A 19,014-nucleotide genomic window follows, 5' to 3' on the forward strand; every position below is an offset into this window, starting at 1 on the left:
TAGAGTGATGATTATTGCTCATAGAGGCTGAGTAATGATCATCAGTCCTCGCGGCAAGCCGGCAAGATAACATCATGGTGTCTTGACAGAACATTTGCCTGAAACATTATGTTTTATGACAGATTTTTTTTTTTTTTTTTTTTTTTTGTCGTTCTGTTTCGGAGGATTTTAAATGAGGATAGAGGCCGAAGAAGTCTTTCACGCTCGGCAGGAATAACACTGAGAGACAGCTTCAGATTATGGAGGCACGGATGAATAAATTCTCTACTGTATAATCAACGCCATAACCACTGGGTAGGTGAGGACCCCACATACTGTGCTCGCCATGTACGGAGATACAAACGTAATCACTTCATAGCATCCTACAGGGCCTGTTATACAACACATGAGTAAATCATACAAGACAATCTGTGCCTGTGGCAGTTCACCATGCTATTTAAAGCAGCGCAGAGAAGTCAGCTGTTGGTACTGTAAATGGTGCTTTAAGACACTGTTGCAGGTTTTGATCAGTTTTTCATCATTGTGGAAAGTCAGTGTGTTGTGGGACGACAGAAGTTACAGTCACACACCTCGTCTCATAAACTCAGCTGCTCCAGAGTCACTCACTCTGAACACCCCGATGATGGCCCGTGTGTGTGTGTATGTTAAATTATGACTTTATTCTCTTAATATTACATCTTTTCTTCAAATAGCGCACATTTATTCTCATTAAATTATGACTTTCTCTCATAATATTACATCTTTTTCTTCAAATAGTGCACATTTATTTTCATCAAGTTACAACTTTTTTTGTAATATTACCTCTTTTATTTAAAATAATACTTTATTTATTATTATTTTTTTCTCATAATATTAAATTTTTTTCTTAAAAAAGTATGACTTGATTCTCGAAAAAATTATCTGTCCGGCAATTTTACGTTTCTTTCTTGAAACAGTACAACTTTATTCTCATTATATTACAACTTTATTCTTGTTAAATTTAATCTATTTCTTAAAATAGTACAGTGTCTTTGTTCTTAATAAATTAGAACTTTTTCCCAATATTACATCTTTTCTTTGAAATATTACAACTTCATTCTTAATAATTTTGACATTTGTCTTAAATATTACATCTTTTTCTTAAAATAGTACACCTTTATTCTCATTCAGTTATGACTTTTTCCCATACTATGACATATTTTCTTGAAATAATAGGACTACATTCTCATTAAGTTACAACTTTTTTAGTAATATTACTTGACTATGACTTGAGTCTTATTAAATTACAACTTTATTCTCGAAACTTCACTTTCTCTTTTACTCGACATGTCTTTTCCTTAAAATAAAAGGGTATGACTTTTGTCTTGTTAAATTACATAATCTCATATTATGTTTTTTTCTTGAAATAGTACCACTTTATTCTCATTACATTTCAACTGTATTATCATAATAGTACCTCTTATTGAAATAGTAAAACTTTTGCATAATTCGCATTAAATTATGATTTTATTCTTCTAATGTGTTTTTTCTTCAAATAGTACAACTTAATTCTTCTTTAATTGCGTCTTTTTCTCATATCACATTTTTTTCTTGAAATAGTATGTCTTTATTTTCATTAAGTTGAATCTTTTTCTTGTAATGTTATGACATTTTTTTTAAATAGCATGACTTTATTCTGATTAAATAATGACCTTTTCTCGTAATATGTTTATAATATCTTTTTCTTGAAATAGCACAAGTTTATAATCAATAAATTATGTCTTAATTCTCATAGTATTACGTCTTTTTCTCTTTCTCATAAAATGAGAAATTCTCTCTTTTTTTTTCTTGGTGAGGACAATAAAGGGTGTAAAAACTGCTGTGCAGTTGGCCAGTTATCGTGCAGCACCTCTCCTGCTGCATGGCTCCTTATCAGCCAGCGCCCTGCTCCGTGGAAACAAGGGACGAGCACAGCAGAGGGGACAATAGACGGACAGACAAGAGCATCTCAGTGGTGCAGACTGAGGTGCTTTTTTGATGCAGCTGTTCTGTACAAAGAAGTGAAGAAAAGAAAGTAAACAAAATAAAAATAAGGAAATAAGGCTGTAAATCAGTATTCAGCACAGTGACAGAGCAGTTTAGTCCTGGTCTCTCCAGATGGGCAAACAATCATTGCTGACTTTGTATATAGTGGTGCGGAAATGAGTCCTAAAATCTGAAAATGCATTTCAGCACCTTCGTTTCCCTCCTGTTAAAGTCAAAGGGGTATTTTTAAGTAAGTTTTTGGTTAGAAGCCTGAAATAAGGTCTGTGGTTAACACAAACTGGCTTTTACGTTCTTTTGTAGGACATAAAATACGTCAGTAAATAACCCGCTGTGAACCTACAAGCTATGACTATAAAAAAGGTGGTTGCTAACAGGCAGTGATGGAAGGTAATTAGGTATTTTTACTCATGTACTGCCCTGAATGTCTCAACATTTTGTTAAAAGTACCTGGATTTGTCACCAGAAAGACGCCTGCTAAATATTCTGATTTCTCATTAAAAATACCTGCTTTTGTCACAAGCAAACATCTACTGAATTTCCTGAATTCTTACTCGAAACTGCCAAATTTCCAGATGTCTCATTTAGAACACCTGGATTTATCACCTGAAAAACACCTGCTAAATGTCCTGATGTCTCATTAAAAATACCTGGTTTTGTTTATAAAAAAATGTCTCCTAAATAACCCGACGTCTTGTTAAAAAATACCTGGTTTGGTCACCAGAAAAAAAGTCTAAATGTCCAGGTGTCTCATTAAAAAACATTGATATCATTTGTACTACATACAGATAAAATGTTAATTAAGCATATTCCATATTCACAAAACTTAATTATATATACTACAGTTCTTCTGGAGCAGATAAAGACAGCAGCAGAAGCGAAATGAGGTATTTTTACGATGAGCGTATTCTGTCAGAAGGTATTTCTCATCCTCTGGCTGCACCTAATTGCTTTTTAATGTCTTTGTTTTTATGACCTCTCAGATATTGAACAGGCTCTTGTGTGGCACTGCAGTGGCCTGGCGACCAAGGCCCGTGGCCGAGGCTGAAGAACAGACTCATTTACTGTTCGACAGTGAAATAAATCTCAGGATCACTGAATGGAATTCTTTCTTCTTGTGTCATCATCCCCAACTGTACAAATTCACTTAAACAGCTGACCAAAGGACGAATCAAAGACGTCAGATTAGGCCTTAACGATGTGTTACAGTAGCATTATGAAGGACTGAAACTGACAAAATCAAAGAATAAATAAATAAATACGTGTCAATAAATAAATGACTGCCAAAAATGACAATATTTATTTAATTTCCCATTTATTTTTCCATTTTATTTATCAGTTTATTCATTTTCATATTTATTTGCCTATTTTTTTATGTATCATTTTCCACTTTGCATATAAACTTCCCATTTTATTTTACATTTCACATATTTATTCATTCATTTATTTAATTTATTCATTTATTTATTTGTGTAATCGTTTCTGGATTTATTTATGTATTATTTTCCCTATTTAAGTCCCCCTCCATTTATTTCCTCAGACGTATTTACCTCCCTCTTTTCCACTGACATTTACACATGCATTTTCACCTCATTACGCAAAATGAGGGGGCAGGCCATGAGGATGGCAATCAACCAACAGGCAAAAAGTTATTTATTTTTGATTTTATCAGTTTCAGTTCTCCATATAGCATCACCAAAACATCAGGAATTTTGCGTTTGTGTGAACAGGCAGATATTAAAAAGGACATCTGCTGCATTTTTCACCCAGAGAGCGGTCTTATCTCTCCATCCTGACATTTAAAGCATCGTTAAACATGAGAGGTTGTGCTTCTTATTTGGAACAGGCTGCAGAGGCCTGTACAGAAATTGCCTGGTTAATTGTTGGTCATATGTTCATCCGAGCTGCAGCCACCCCCCATCTGAAACCACTCTTTCTCTTTTCAGTTTTACTGACAGCCTGCAAGCACCCCTCCCTACATGCTTTGCTTGCCAAATGTCACCTGTGATAGCCTCAAGGTAATAAACGTGTCTCTGGGGAGGGAGGTTCTGAGCACTGGGCTGAGGGGTGTTGGCAAATTGCGCTATTGAAACTGAAGACATAACAACGTTGTTCTTGAACTTGTTACTATGTTCATTGCATTGTTTCTGTCAAATAAACCAATAAAAACATAAAAAAAAACCATAATGGAAACATGTCCATTTCGAAAAAAGTCCCATTTATCGCAAAAAAAGTTTTTATGCTCACATGAGGTGTCGTTTCCAGTGATTCCAAAAAGCCACATTTCGCAAAACTGCAATGGAAACACTTTATCAAATTAAATACAAACAAATTTGCTCATATTTTCTCTCCAATAGTCTGAGCATAGACATGTTATGAAAGTAAATAGAGCCAGATTTCAAAATTCACCAGCGTATGGAAAAACTGTTTTCACTTGGTGTGTGCTAACACACCCTCAACGGCGAATGTGCTACTTAGTTTCAGTCTTTCAGACTAATAAATACACAATAGAAACCCTCAAAATGTTGATAAAAGTAAATTTCTCACACCTATTTCTCTTATTAAACTGAGGAATACAACTGTACACGTTTTGTATTTAACTTTCTCTCTGTCACAGTAGACTGATGAGGCTTAATTGCCTTGTTAACTCATCATAAAACACACTTCATTCAAACTCAAAGGAAACTAAATAAAACTCATGCTAACCGTCTTGGTTACTCTTGTTAGCATTCTAGATAGTAAGTCGACTGTTCCAACAATCACAAACTCTAGTTTAGTCCAAATAAATCCTAAATTCACCAAGTTAGATGTAAAAACATGCTGTTATTCCCAGCATTCTCTCTCTGCCTGCTGGCCACCGGCTGTCTACAGTCCTGTAACTTCTCCCTCCACCGCTAGGTGTCGCTGTGTCTTTCAGCTCAGCCTCCTGTTCCACCAGTCGAGACCGGAGACTAAGCTCCAGTGGTGATGAAACAAAAATCAAACAAAACGGGCAAACCACACACAAACGAGCTCCCATGCGTGTCAGCCGCTAGGCAGCACCACGGGTGGTGCATGCTGTGCACTATTACAATGAGTTTAACAGAAAGAGGAGCACCTGTATTTATGACAGATATCTGAATATGCTGCTATACCATAATACTGTGATACGGCCCAAGCATATTGTCTTATTCTGAATTTGGTCCAAAATCCAAAAATGCTTAGTTTACTATGTAGAAGCATTGAAAGAGAGGCACATTTTGCCGTTTGTTGCCTTAAAAAAAAAAAAAAAAAAAAAAAACATATATTATATATATATAATTTAATGTCTACATTAAATGCTGCAGGGGGCATTTTTGACCACCTAGTGTGAAGGTCAGTCAAAAGAAATCAATAATATTGATACTGTGTATTCCCCATAAGGCATTTTGAGATATTACATACACTGTATACACTGACATTAATGCTAGTATGCTATGGATGCATTCTAAGTAGAATAAATGATCAATTATAGAATGAAAGCCAACAGGCAGCGACTGTAAGGCTAAAAACAAAGTCAAAGCAAAGCAGATGCATTATACATCACACCATGCATGCCATTAGGCTCTTAAATGCGTGCAGTCCTGACATTGTAATGTGTTCTATATAATGCAGTTAAAACCTGAATCAATGTGTCAAATATCCTCTCTGTCCTTTACAGCCCCTTCTGTTTGAGGTTGCTATAGAAGCATTGCAGAGGCTGACCTGCACCAACAGCCCTGGTCAGCTGCACTGCAGCATCATAAATTACCAACACACAGACCTACAGCAACAGCTTCACCAAAACCCACCACATTACACTCCACTGATCCCTCAATGAAACCATCTGTGCACTCCACACTGTGTCATGTTTGCACAAGACTGATACAGTGCCATTGTGCCCGCACCTGAGCACACACTGCCATGTAATGCAGGGGGCAGGGGGCATATTCATGTCGAGCTGAGCAGATTAATTGGTGACTTTATGGTTCGCTGATGCAGGAATAAGATGGCTATACGTTCTTTTATGCTGGAAATGGAAGCTTTAGCTGCACAGGCATGGTTCACAATAAAGTTGTGAAAGTGATATGTTTGAAGATCAATGTTAAAATAGAGTATCATATTCTATGCACACACACATACAAGTGACTCTACTCTGAAATATTAGCTTGCTCATAGTAAAATCTGAGAGCTAAAACGTATTATTGGGCACACATTAGCAAAGGTATTTCTGATATATCTTGATTTTACCTAAAGAAATTACCTGGAAAAAAGTGCTTAAAAATTGAATTAATTCTATAACATAATTTCAAATGTTATTTTGATAATTAGCATCGAAATCTACTAATGTCTTCCAATTTGTGGAATATTTTTCTCACCAATATTAGTGGGAAATTACCAAAAAAGTACAAAAAAGTACTCCAAAATTAGCAAAAAAGAAAGAAAGAAAGAAAGAAAGTTCAGAAATTACCTGAGAAAGTGCTTTAAAATGTATAGCAATTTTGTAACATTAAACAAAAAAATGTACCTGAAATTTGTCAAAAAAAGGCAAGAAAGAAAAAGAGAAGGAAAAAAGAAAAAAAAGGAAAAGAAAAGAGAACGTTCACAAACTAGACTTGGGAAAAGTACTTGAAAAAAATTGTATAATTCGGTGAAATAATTTTTTCTATGTTTTTGGGATAATACACACACACACACACACACACACACACTTTTTTTACCATTCTTTTTTGAGGAGTGGGGGATGGGGGGTGGTTGGGCTATGTCTTTTTGTCTTTGACTAATTGCCTTCTCGACATATTTTTAAAAGAAATCAAGGCAATTTCAAAAGGTTCGCTATAAAAAACACTGGAAAAGAAGGCAATGAGTAACTTGATAAAAATGCAAGAAATAAGTAGATTTAGAAAACTGAATTTCCAAAAAAGCTAGGGAAAAATGTAAGAATAACTATAATTCATGACTAATTATTTAAAAATATTTTTACAAAATTACTTTAATTTTTAAGATGTTTTTTTCAGGTCACTTCCTCGTTGTTGTTTTTTCTTTTTGTTTGTTTGCTTGTTTTTTTCAAACTTACTTTCTTTGTTTTGTGTTTTTTTTTTGGGGGGGGGGGGGTGGAAATATTTCAGGTAATTTTTTGTGCTTTATAATAATTTCTTGCTAATTTTTGGATGATTTCTTCTGAAGTTTACATTGCCTTTCCCTGTGTGTTTGAAAAAATAAATTATTCAATTAAATTAATTAGCCTAGGTCTCAAAAGGTTAACTTTCTCTATATAAACAATTTATTTTTGCAGCATTTCTTTAATCGACTCCACCTGGCAAGAATTTTGCAAATTTTTCCTGCTTATATTGATTCTCCACGTTTCCACTTTCTGTCTCTCCATCTCCCTCCCTTCTCTCACTCCATCTCTTTCTCATCACTTTCATTTTGGCGGCCTGTATTCTCTCCATTAATCAAAAGAATGATAATGTGAGCCTGTGAGAGCGGCAGAGAGGACAGATGGCAGAATGATGACGGTGGCTGTCAGCGCCATGGAGCGGCTTCACACATAACTCGCTCAGAAATGTGCCTTTAAAAGGTAAAAAGATGGAGTTGTTTTTTTTTTAATTATTATTTTTGGTTCCAGAAAAGCTCTAAAGCGAGAGCATCACTGGGGAGATGAAATGAACTTTCTGTAGCTGTCATATCGCTTCTGTGAGAGAGCACAACGGAGGTAAGATAAAGGAAACTAAATTTAGAGAAGTCATGCTTTAGTGCGAGCACTGAAGAGAGTCACGATGGTTACAGTATGCTCCTCATATCTGTGACCTGCCTCCGTTATGAACCATTTACCGCCCCTACATAATGCAGTCACGTCATTCCATCCAAAAATAAAAAATAAAACCAATAACACTTTGTCTCTTTCTCTTAAAAACGACTGAAATAAGCAACTATTGCTGCTTACTTAACCCTTTGAAACCAGTGCAAATTGGCTTGGTTTCTTTCAAAATCATGGGAAGAAGGGCAATGAGCAACAAAAGCAGAAACTACCCAAAATTTAGCAAGAAATTAATTAAAAGGACAAGGAAATTACCTGAAAATTGGTTAAAATATTGAAAAGAAGCTTTTTCTTTTTTTAAGTAATAAGTAATTATGAAAATTATACATTTAGTTTTCCCCTAGCTTTTTTTCCATTTCCCCTAGCTTTTTAAAAATAATTTTCTAAATCTACTAGTTTCTTGCAATTTGTGGGATATTTCTTACCCAGTCACTCATTGCCTTTTCTTTCCCCTGTGTTTTTAAAAGAAACTGCACCAATTTGCTGTGGGTTCGAAGCTTGAAATACTTGTGAAAGGCGTCTGAAAGAAGAAAAGAGATGTCGCCTGTAACAGTCAAACTGTATGATGTGGTCTGGTGAGCAAAGCAACGCACCACAACAATCTTCCTCCGTGCTTCGTCACAGCTCGGAGGCCTCGGCAGCAGCCATTTTGTCTCTGCGTTGTTGTTCTCAGAGTGTCTCAGAGACAGCGAGAGGTCATCCCACGAGGGCTGACTGGACACAAAGCTCAGCCCTGCCTTTCACCCTGACTTGCCATTTTTGTTGCCGCTCAGCTATTGCTCTCATATATCTCACAGTCACTGGGGAGAAATGAACACTTTCTGCCTTTTTCTTCAAGTAACTCCAGACGTTATGCTGTTTTTCTTCTATGTCACAGCTCTGCTCTCCTGTTTCATGTACAGGAAAAGTTTGCCAAGCCAGGAATCGAACCACTGACCTCCCAATTAGAGGCCAACCCACTCTACCCCTGAGCCACTCCAACAACTTTAACCATGTAGCACCATGCTAACCAAGCTAGCAGATAGTATTGAGTTAGCTCAGCCCTTATCTCTATGAAGCTACCAGAGGGAGTTGGTTACAGTACCTTAGTTTAAGGACTGAAAACAGCTAACATGGCTTAGCCACTCTGTCAAAAAAAATTTAAAAAAAAAACAAACAAAAATCCACTTTCTTACTTTGGATTTTGATACACCAGGAGAAGACATGTCAAATGGTTCCCCACTGTTTCCAGTCTAAGCTAAGCTATGTAACCCTCAGCAAGAATTACAATAAACTTGTTTCCCAAAAAGTCCAATGTTTCCTTTGAGGCATGGAGTGTTATGGTAACTTGTAAGGTCCTAATACAGTAGATTTATATAATCTTTTTTTGTTGTGTCATGTATTTTGTAATATTTTTTGCTGTATTTGTAGTTTGCTCTGTTTCAAATGCTCTCAAAAATCGGATCTGCCACAAATATCATATCACGTGTAAGCTAAAGTGTCTGTAATATTTGTTTCTTCAAAGCTAAAGTCAGACTGTGATGAAAAAGACCACATGGTTCAGTCAAAAACAAAGTTTAAGTCTTTTCTTTCCATACAAAAATCTGTTATATGGCTGCAAATGCATTCATAATATGAAATACTTATAAAGGCATATGACTTTACATGTATGGACATACTTGATATTTATATATTTGTTCCAAATATATATTTCAACTTTGACTTTTCTCATATAAGGTTTTCTCATATGGGCATATTGTAGATTCCATTAATAATTTTCCACATATGTCAACCTTTAAGGGTAAATATATATACATATATGATGCATGTAATTAAACATGAATTTCAAATCCATTATTAAAGTAAGTTTTGCAATATACAGTCAATTATTTAACTAATAAATAGTTTACGTGTCGATGCAATGTTTTTTTTTTTTTGTTTTTTCTTTACACACAAAAACTTGTGTAATCATTTTTAGAATAAAATTAAGAGCTTTGGTCTAAACTCAGGTTTATTCATGTCTTTATTGTATATTCTACTACTATAATTGGACCTCTGTTTGTGTGTTTGTTTATTTGTTTGTGTGTGTGTGTGCGCACCACCATGCCTCAAATCTACAATCCTCCAGTTCCCATCTCAGTTGCCCCACAGTTTCCAGGGCAGAGTGACTTTGCACAGAAATGATAAAATATCCTGAAAAATAACTAACGCCTGTTCTCCGAGACGCAGACACACCCCTCCTCACACAGAACAGCTGTGTCTCCTCAGAATCTGGACTATGAACCAAGAATGGACAGCACTGGACAGAAAAACGGAGAAACAGCAGCATACTGGACTCGCACGTGGCGTTTATTATCCGCGGCATCTCACAGTTAGTACTGCGTCAGCTGCAGAACAAGCTCTGCTGAATCCACGAGGATGATTCTGTTTGTCATGCAGCTCAAATCTGAGCTGCACCGTGACGGCGAGTAACAAACCGCAGCAGGGTGTTCAGCTCACACCCCCAATCCACAGCGCTACACAGCAGAGGCAGCCAGGCAGGGGTCTTTGCTCAAGGGCATTTTTAAGTGCCCTTGAGCAAAGAATGATGGTTTTGTATCTCCTGCGCTGAGGTTGGATTCAGGCCCAAACAGCGTTTTGTGATCAGCGACTGCCTCGCTGGGTAGTTGGCGTTAGAAATGAAGTTACCAATGAGAGCCATATAGGATTCTTTGGCTTGTCCCATAGGAGAAATCTTTTTGGTTCCTTGTAGAACCTTTTATTGAGAATTCCAACTGAAACCCCATCTGAGGGATCTACATAGAACCCAACATAAAGGGTAATACCTAGAACCACCTATTAAAGTTTCCACCCAGAAGCTGCTACAAGAGGTTCTACAGAGAACTCTTCTATGGTATGATGGTTCCACCCAGAACTCTCTCAGGAGGCTCTATCAAAAAACCTCTTAACCTTCTTATTCAAATTCCATTGTGTTATATAGAATCCCATTTAGGGGACTTTATTGAGAACCTTTTCATATTCTGCACATTTCATCTAGAACTTACCCACTGGATTCTTCAAGAACCCTTTTATAGTCCAAGGGTTTCATCTAAAACTCACCAAATGGATTCTTCTGGGACCTCTTTTATAGTCCAAGGGTTTCATCTTGAACCCATCCAGTCTGTTCTACTGAGAACCCTTTTATATTCCATGGGTTTAATCTAGACACGACCCAGAGGTTCTCTAAAAAAAGCTATTGACTACATTACCTATAGATCACTCTTCCATTAACCAAGGCCTTAGTTCTTAAAGGATCACTTTTACAAAGAACCCTTTCTTCTCCTTCAAAAAAAAAAGTCTTAATAAGCAAATGGTTCTGGGTAGAACCTCAGCTCTTTAGGATGAACCTTTTTGGAACCTTTATTTCTAAGAGTGTAGTCTGACAAGATGAAGCAATACTGAAGGTGTTTGATTTGAAGAATTTCTGACGGCCTACAAATACTAAGACTTCAGCCGATAAGCAGCTCAGACAGATGCTTCCAGAAATGCCAAAGATCAACCGAGAAGGTCCAACTAAAACTGTTAAAGGTGATGGTCTGTTTCATTTCATTTGAGAGAGGGTTAGTCCTTTGAAACATGAGCAAACTGACTGGATTTCTTTCAAAAACATGGAGTAAAAGCAATGAGCATTGACAGAAACAATTAAAAATTAAAATTGGCAATTCATGAGTAAAAAGAAAAAGAAAATTACCTGCAAATTAGTTTAAAAAAATATATAAATCAAAAAAAAAGAAAAAGATTTTTGTAAAAATAAAATGACCTGCAAAAAGGGCTTAAAAATTAAAATAATTCAATAACATGATTTCGAATATGTTATTAAGACAATTAGCAATACCTATATTATTCCCTAGTTTTTTTCTTTTTTCCCTAGACATCCCCCCTGACCTTTTTTTAAAATCATTTTCTAAATCTACTAATTTCTTCCAATTTGCGGAATATTTCTTACCAAGTTGCCCATTGCCTTTTCTCCTATGTTTCTGAAAGGGTTCAAAGGTTTGAATACTTGTAAAAGATATCTGAAAGCACACAAGCAAAGTGATGCCGCTCCAGGTTAATGTGGCTGCAGGATGAGGTTAATGTGTGTTGTTGCTTATGCATATGTAGACTTGAGGTGAGTGGTGGGGCCTGTTAAGGACCTTTTAAACCATAAAAACTCTAGAGAGCACGACGCTGGTCTGCATTTCTCAGTCTTTTTGTGCGTCCTTACGGCTGATTATCAGTACTGGCTAGAATCAGACAGACAGATGTTGGTGAAAAGGAAACAAACGAAACCTGCACCTGCACGAAAACACGCATTGCGCAACCATCAGTGATCACAAGCATCGATCATACTCGCTGTAGCTCAGAACGGTGCAGGCAGGCGTCAAAGCAGCCATGTGAAACGAACAAAGGGCGAGAGTGTTTCTGAGAAACAATCAGCGCATGGTGATGGTGTCGTGAGTCACCATTTCTCCAGCAGCAGCAGCAGCAGCAGCAGCCCCTTCACACTGTGTGTGCAGTAAAGGCCTGACACCCCTCCCCTCCCCCCCAAACATCACCACCCCCTCCCTGTTTCTGTCTCTCCCTCTCTGCAGTCCAAACAGTGCAAGCCGCATAACGCGACATGGTATAGCAGTCATGGCAACTGGAGCATCCATGGCGGGGGGGGGGGGGGTGTTGGGGGGTTTGTACACTGGGGGGTGTAATGTGCCATTGTGATAAACTCACAGCCATCAGTGCAGTGGCTCAAGCATGTAGGCTATTCTTCTATTCTTCTTTAAAAAAAACACTAAAGGAATGCGAGGACATCTGTTGGTAATTGTAACCCTCATGGCACAGTCAAGTGGCAAACATTTCACCATGCATGCACTGACAGCATCTGCCATCACCCAAGCTTAACACCACGTGTGCTCATATAAAATAATTCCAGGTGCGCCACAAACCAACAGACTCCCATATCTGATCTGCCGCATCGTCAGAGCTCAGGACAACCAACTATCATCTCTGTTTGTGCATCACAAGGCTCGGGTACCTCTCGCAGCAGTCTGCTCATGACATGCAGCACAGGGGCGTCAACACACAATCCAGACATCGAGTGTTTCTCCCCTAAGGCAGGGCACATTTTTTATATAGTGCCTCTAATACCCAAAGGCAACCGGAGAGCGCCAATAACCTGCAGGAATCCACCTAGTCTTCTAGTGAAGGGGTTAAATCAGTTTCATTACACAGCAAATGCAGGGACAATTAGGAAAACCCTAACCCTAGTCCAACCCTGCATGCCCCTGAAATATAGGGTCTACGTGGACTCTTGTCTTTGCAATATAGCCTTTGTTGTGTGTGCGTGGCTTGGGCTATATATGCAGCACTCAAAACGGGTACACACTGGCGCATGTGGGTACAAATTAGCACCTGGGCATCGTGCGCCACGGGTGATTGACAGACAGCGCGTGCAGGGCTCATTGACAGTGATTTGGCTGGGTGAATGGATCCTGAGGGGGTGGTGGTGTTGGTGATGGGGAGCGAGGCTGTCATAGTGCGGGTTTCACCGCGGTCCTCCCCGAATCTCTTCTTCATCCCCATTACCCGCCTGAAACCCTCCCCTACCCGCCCCCGCCTTCACCAGCGGGATATTTTCGATCTCCCTTCATGCCTCCGTCACGTCAACGAGCCGTGGATTTGTGATGCAAAGACACTGCGTTAGAGAAAGACAGAAAGAAAGAAAGGAAGGAAGGAAGGAAAGAAGCGACGCATTCACGGAGCTGGATCATGCATCTACCCCCCCTCCCCTGTTTATATCGGCTACCCTCCTCCCACCGACTCCTCCACCATGGCGCAGTTTACTATAACATGACATTCTCCTCATCAGACCGCCGCAATCAGCCTATGTTCCAATCAGCGTTGATTTTTAACCCCTTGAATGTCATGCTTGTTGTTCACCGTCTTGCTGCGACATCAGCAGTCTACCTGCTGCGTGTCTCAGCTCCGATGACTGAAACGAGGCTCTCAGTCAGTCAGCCACGACACCAATTTGGAAGAAAACCATCGGCTGTAAAATGGCTGGAGAGATGCTGGACTCAGACAGCATCGAGTTGCTGAGACTCCCAGCTCACCTCCTCTGTTTTCCCCCACTGTAGCGCTGTCCGAAGTGCTGAGCCCCCCCCCCCAAAAAATGCCCTGTCCGAGGTGCTAAACCCCCACAAATACGCCCTGTCCAAGGTGCTGAACCACCGAAAACGCCCACATGGAATATACGCATTATAGCACACCGCATCCATTCTCTCAGCAGCCCACTGCGCGCTCCAGATTTATCACTCGAGAAGTCACGCATTGCCTTCCTCCTCTCCTTCCATCACCCTTCTCTCCCCACTAACAAAAATACCACCAAACAAACCTAAAAGCAAAGCAAATAACTCAACAAGCAGTCATCCAACGTTTTCATTCGCTCCTTTACCGCATAAAAAACAGCCAGCTTCGGCGAGATGAATGTTAAAACTCGAGTGTAAAATGTCTCCAGTCTTACCTGTGCCTGTTGTCGGAGCCCCGCAGTCAGTATGGGAGGAAATGTATATCAACAGCTAAGCGATAGCAGCCTCTCTCTGTATATATGACCGGGATGCTGCAAAGGCACTGCGCGTCGGCTGATTCCTCCTCACTTCTTCTTCAATGAGGGGTGGGTGTGGGGGGGGGCAGTGCAGCTCTCGTCAAAGATGGCGGACACTTTTGACGTCAGCAGCAGCTTTTAATAGATATCTGTCAAAGAGAGAGGGAGAGAGAGACTTCTAAAAGTCTTTGTTATAATGGGTAGCTGCACGTGCAGCAGTTGAATATTCCAGATGTTTTGTTGTATGTTTCATTAACCGGCCACATGTACATGCAACAACCCGTGGATGATTCATGGTTACATCAGTTTTTATATATTGACACAGACCCACCAGCGAATGCAGAATTGTCCTGAAATGATGCAACTGACATTTAATTTCACAGGATATTTGGGATTTTGCAACCTAATAGGTCTAATTTTATTAAGGCACCAGAATAAAACCAGGCCATACGCCAGAAAAACAAACCTCGCACTGTCACTGCTCACTAGACTGGTCTCCTGGTCAGCAGATATTATACTGAACATGGAAACTTTTTCACTATCATTTGAATCCAAAGCACTCTGACTTGTCACAACCACCATGACTAATCAAATCTCAGTGGTTCATGTGTCAGCGTCTGTGGTAACCACCTGCTCTTAGTCCTTAGTCATCAAATACTGTAACTTTGGCAGCGCTTTTGGTGTAAGATTAAGACCCTAAAAGCCACCTTTTGCATCTGCATGAAATACCATTGGACAGTGTCAAGTGAGAATACAGCCGGACAGAACCAATTGGGATATTATACCCTCACGGATGGCTGGATGGCAGCATCTGCCGCAACCGTATGTGATACAGCAGGTTCAAATACTGCCGGTATGATGTGTGGGCCAACAAACCCTGGACTTTCATACGAGAGTCCGGTGTTTGCTTCCTGTTTGCTAATGTTACCTACAAGTTGCAATATTGTTTTTTTTTTAAAAATCTAATCTAATCTGGCCCACACGTCATTATCAGCAGTATTTCAACCCGATGCCATCATGCTGTATCTCATGTGAATGCGACAGGTGCTGCCCAGCCACCCTCTGGGGTATAACAACATTGCAACCAGTTCTGTCCGGCTGTATTCTCACCTGCCACTGCAGCAGTTTTTAATGCAGATGCAAAAGGAGGCTTTTTGTAAGTGTGGAGGCATTATCTGTGCAGCACTGAGTCCAACACAAATTTCCTCTACGGGCTCAATAAAGCGTAGCGTATTGTATTGTATTGTATCGTATTATGTTCAAAGAACGTTTTAAGGATGTTTATCCTTTCAAATAATGTTCCTTTAAGGTTAAATGCTGACTAAGATGTGATGTGGCATTCTGAGGATGTTGAGAGGTGACAGATCATAGAATGTTCTTTTTTAAAAAAAGCTCCCACAATGTTACATTATGAGAACATTTTCAAAGCAACATTCAGAATTGTTGTTGAGGCCTGAGATTAATGAATTAATAAAATATGATATGTTGAAAAAAACACAACTTTTTTTTTTTTTTTATGTTTATAGAGAATGTTGCTCAAAATTTAAAAACAACACTCAGGGAACATGAAGAAAAGCCACTGAAAATATTACTACTATTATTATTCTACGAATGTTTTTAGAACCAAAAATTTCTAGCTGGGTCATTCCCCTTTTCCTAACCATCAGTGCCAGCATGTGCGCTTGTTGACATCCTGGCATTGGTTGCCATATGCATCTGTCACCTAAATATAACCACATGCAACGTCATCCCATCATGTGGTTGTGTTGCCATCATGGTTGCAGCATTGCGCAATGTAAAGAGCAGATGCAGAAGGATTGCTAATGAGTCAAATTGGGCCTGCCAGACCCTTCAGTGCCTCTTTGTGTCAATTAATTTGCGGTATTTTGATTAGTTGTAACTTTGGCTGTATGGACAGAGCTGCCGTGATATCACCCATTGCTTTGTGGTCTCCCATTTTGAAGCCTCGAGTTTGGCATTTTGGCTGTTGCAAGCTTGTATTTTTGGAGCCAGAAATTGGGACATGCTAACCCAAATAAGACCTGCTAGCTTCGTTAGCATGGTGCATTTACAGTTATGGTTAAAAGTAGTAATGCTACTTTTTGCTTACAAAAAACAAGTTTAAAACCATTAACACAAAATGTACCAACTGAAAAATAATGAAAATAATATCAGCTCCTTAGGGGGGCTTTTAGTACAACCAAATGCTGAAGCAGACTTTTGTAGGTGACCAAAATGTTACAATTACCTTTCATGAACTGAAAACACACTGAAGTAGCATATGGCTACACCTATACTCTGTGGATCTAGGATTAAACCATCTTTATGCTACCTAACCAACATTGTCAGTGTTGTAGCAACTTGTCAAGGGACGACACCCACCCATCACTCAAAGCTGCCATGCCTAACTTTAAACCTTAATCACAACCCATGTTATAAAAATTTGGGAATTTGTGTAAAACATAGATAATAACAGAATGAAAATATCTGAAAATCCTTCAAATAAATACAGTACAAAGATGATATTTAATGTTCAAACTGATAAACTATTGATTTTTTTCTGAATGTGATTTTGTGTGTGTGTGTTTCTTTAAACCTCCCACAGGTAAACAGGCTGTACTTATAAAAGATGGTAGTTTCACCATTAGGTACAAAGGAGCGTCCTCAAAGGGCCCAGTTCATAAGCAAGGATGGATACTGTGCTGGGCTACAAATGCAAGGAAGAGTTCACCATCTACAATTCTTAATATCATCAAAAGATTAAGAGAATCCAGAGAAATCTGCACATTATGAAGGCCTATTATGAAGTTTAAATTCTTCCATGGCAGAAGCTTTACCACCAAGGTCTGAAGGTTGGTGACCATTTCTTATGTTTAATTAAAAGCCCCATAAATAGCCCAAAGACAAACAAGTAGCCTGGCACATACTGTTCTTCTGGGTCACAGAGCTCCATTGTTGTCTATTGTTCAGGGCAAGTAAGTTTGGCCTTGCACCAATTTTTTTCTACGCAATTAGATGGCGGGTCAGTACATAATCAAAGGCTAATTTAAGAAGTTGATTGAAAAATGAAAAATGCAACTGAAATTTGCGACAGACCGCCTTACAGGTGATGTCGTTAAATCCTAAAAATGTCATAAAATCCTAAAAATGTCATAAAATCCTAAAAATGTCCTAATATCCTAAAAACGTTCAGAGATCCTAAAAATGATCCAAAAACCTAGAAACAACCTAAATTCTTAGAAACATCTTAAAATACTAGAAATGTCCTGAAGACCTAGAAACATACCAAAATCAGAGAAATTTACTAAAATCCTAGAAACGTCTGAAAATCCTAGACTTCTCCTAAAAGCTTAGTAATGTCCTAAAATCCTCAAAACGTCCTCGAAATCCTAGCAACATGTGTGGGACTGCTGCAACTGGCCCCTAGCCAATTTCATTTTGCAAAAGTGGCCCCCAAGCTGAGCAAGTTAAGTATCCTAGATATAGAATATCACCAGCCTTGTCCTTTAAGGCCATACTTGTTGTTTGGACACTTTTGTCTCAGACCCACATATCAATTCCTGAACATCAGCCAAGTCTGTCATTCATCACATTTTCTGTCTGCTATTCAGAGGAAAACACAGCTTGACCCTGCACAGAAGCAATCGGCGGCATTTGTCACTCAGCTGCAAAGACTATTTCAACAGTGTTTTGCATGAGCACTGGTATTTACACAGAAACAGAGTCCCTGTTAAAGCTTAACCACATGGCTGGAGGTTTGTATTTCTGGTCTATTACTGAGAGAAACACACACAATCAGACAGACTGATGTTTTCTCAGCACGTCCACACCGATTCGTCTGTGGATTCAGCAGCGTGGGAATGCCCCCCCTCCCCTCTCCTCCAGCCTCTGTCTCTGCCTGGCACTGTAACAAATGTGTCTTCAATTGCTCTGAAGCGAACCTGTCTCCTAAATTAATGATAATGATAACTCTGCATGAAAAATCCATTTGGTGAGGAGAGCCAGAGGAGAGGAGAAGAGAGGGGGGAGTGTGTGAGAGTGTGTACTGACTCCATGTTTGTCTGCGAGGGGGGTTCGTGTGTGTATTGTGTGCTGAGATGTGTGTGTGTGTGTGTGTGTGTGTGGACAAAGTGAGGAGAATGAATCTACAGGTCCCTAATTCATTCACTCTCCTATAAAACAATATTACAGGAGGATAATGAACCAAATTAGGAAAGGATGGACACCAAGGACTGTTGCTCTGTTTGAGGCAGGCCACAGAAACCATGTAAGATCAGGTTTTCAAAATAAGGTCCCAGCCCGCTCTCATTCCGAACTCTTCAGACACCGCCGCTTTGACAGTAGGTCAAAGGAGCTTCCATTAACCCTCAAACTGCACAAACTGAACGTAAAATATGCCTAATGGAATCACGTCAATAAAAAAAAAACAAACTCCCATTTACTGCAAAAAAAGTTTTTACACTTTTATGAGGTGGTATTTCAGGTTAAAAAAAAGTTCAAAAGTTGAGCGGATCATCAGCTGAATGTTTTAAATCCAAAATTCCTCTGTAAAATCGTGGATTATAAGACCCTATAAAAGGTTCACAATGACAGTTGT

At 39.0% G+C, this 19,014-nt stretch overlaps 1 protein-coding gene across 1 annotated transcript in view; it reads right to left on the minus strand.

Moving 5' to 3' along the window:
• Positions 1-14,493, minus strand: part of snap25a (synaptosome associated protein 25a) — a 50,758-nt gene extending 36,265 nt beyond the window's left edge. Inside the window, exon 1 of the mRNA XM_042503251.1 lies at positions 14,337-14,493. The gene's annotated coding sequence lies outside the window, so the exon portion shown is untranslated. The remainder of the gene's footprint in view (positions 1-14,336) is intronic.
• Between the last annotated feature and the right edge of the window lie 4,521 nt (positions 14,494-19,014).

Source organism: Plectropomus leopardus, chromosome 16, assembly GCF_008729295.1.
Source record: "Plectropomus leopardus isolate mb chromosome 16, YSFRI_Pleo_2.0, whole genome shotgun sequence".
In the NCBI taxonomy this organism is placed as follows: Eukaryota; Metazoa; Chordata; class Actinopteri; order Perciformes; family Serranidae; genus Plectropomus; species Plectropomus leopardus.